This window comes from Bidens hawaiensis, unplaced genomic scaffold (assembly GCF_021521415.1).
Source record: "Bidens hawaiensis isolate Kalapana, Puna unplaced genomic scaffold, B.hawaiensis_p1.1 tig00059082_1, whole genome shotgun sequence".
Lineage (NCBI taxonomy): Eukaryota > Viridiplantae > Streptophyta > Magnoliopsida > Asterales > Asteraceae > Bidens > Bidens hawaiensis.
In genome coordinates, this window is record NW_027506427.1 from 62,501 (window position 1) to 64,033 (window position 1,533).

A 1,533-nucleotide genomic window follows, 5' to 3' on the forward strand; every position below is an offset into this window, starting at 1 on the left:
AACAGTCAAATAATTAGTGAATCTCGGAGAGATATTTCTATTATATAATTGATATTTTTGTAATTAGTTTCTTTCTCTTCTAGTTTTATATCTCCCACCTATCTATTTTCTTTAGTTATTCACTAGAGCAATTATGATCTGGAAGTCGATCCGGGGCAAGTGTTTGGATCTATTATGACATAGCCAGGAGGCGCTCAATGGACCTTTTGGATCTTATAAAAACATTTCTTTAGATTGATACAAAAACTCTTTTTTTTGCAACCTAGTCTATTTCAGATATCAATTAAAAGTTCTTAGCTGGAGCTGCTTCATATTTTTTAGATTTAGATAGAGTAATAGTACTCTATTCCAAATCACGCGAGCAGACATTAGCTATTACTTATTACTAAGAAATTTTGATATATTCACAGTGATTCGAAGCCTTTCTGATTAGTTTTAATAGTCTTTTTTTATAGAAAAAAAGAACAACAAGAAAAAAAATATTTTGTAAGCTATCCATGTATCCTTTAGTCCTACAAAATACCATACGAAATAGAACGCTTAGAAGGGATATAAAGAAATTCTTTTATTGATTCTTCCCAAAGGAACGATCTATTTTATTTGACTGATGGGGCCAACAAAAAATTCATTATAACAAATAAAAAAAGATCTAAAACAATCTAAATCATAAATAAAATAAAGAAAAGGTCTGATCTTCTATTCGAAACGTCTAGTGATCTTCAACCAATTATGAGCTTCAATATAATTAACAGCTAGTTCAACCATAATATATAACATAACATTCAAATCTTGTTTTTAACAATCATTCATAGTCATTTAGAAATAAAACATAGTCTTTAAAACATCATAACATTTCCTTGAGATGCCAATGCCTTCAATTCCATGCCATGTGTCCTCATCAAGCGAGCTGTCTCATTCTAATCACCTGCGTGCATACTAAAACTCAGCCACGCTGAGTGAGTTCTAGCTAATCATACATCATACAATACATACGCATACATTCAATTATGCATCCGAAGATACACAATAAGTACTTTATTAATTTACTTTCATTACATACATTCATACATACTTTCATTCTTTATTACTTCTATACTATATACTTATTGTCCTTTCTATCTAAGATATTATTAGGGTATGATCCCTTCCTTTTCTATCTTAGATATAATTAGGGTCTGGTCCCTCTTTCCTTGTCTATCACAGATATTATTTGGGTCTTATCCCTTACTTTTCTATCTCATATATTATTAGGGTCTGATCCCTCTTTCCTTCTCTATCTTATATGTTATTAGGTTCTGATCCCTTACTTCTCCATCTTCGTGCATACTATCTATACATGCTTGTAACATTTCCTTAATCATTCATACATACTCATGTGTCATACATATATCTGTCATTCACATTTATCTTTCATATACATACATTCCTTGTCAATATGTGCAATATCCGAAGATCGTTCATGTACCGATAAGCTTTCATTCACATTCAAGACATATATAAATAACATATAAATCATACATGGCATACACTTAC

At 30.6% G+C, this 1,533-nt stretch overlaps 1 pseudogene across 1 annotated transcript in view; it reads right to left on the minus strand.

Moving 5' to 3' along the window:
• Nucleotides 1–182, minus strand: part of LOC143617820 (photosystem I P700 chlorophyll a apoprotein A1-like) — a 2,482-nt pseudogene extending 2,300 nt beyond the window's left edge. Inside the window, exon 1 of the transcript XR_013150890.1 lies at nt 1–182. This exon is cut by the window's left edge and continues 1,941 nt beyond it. The product of XR_013150890.1 is annotated as a photosystem I P700 chlorophyll a apoprotein A1-like (transcript).
• Nucleotides 183–1,533: the final 1,351 nt, after the last annotated feature.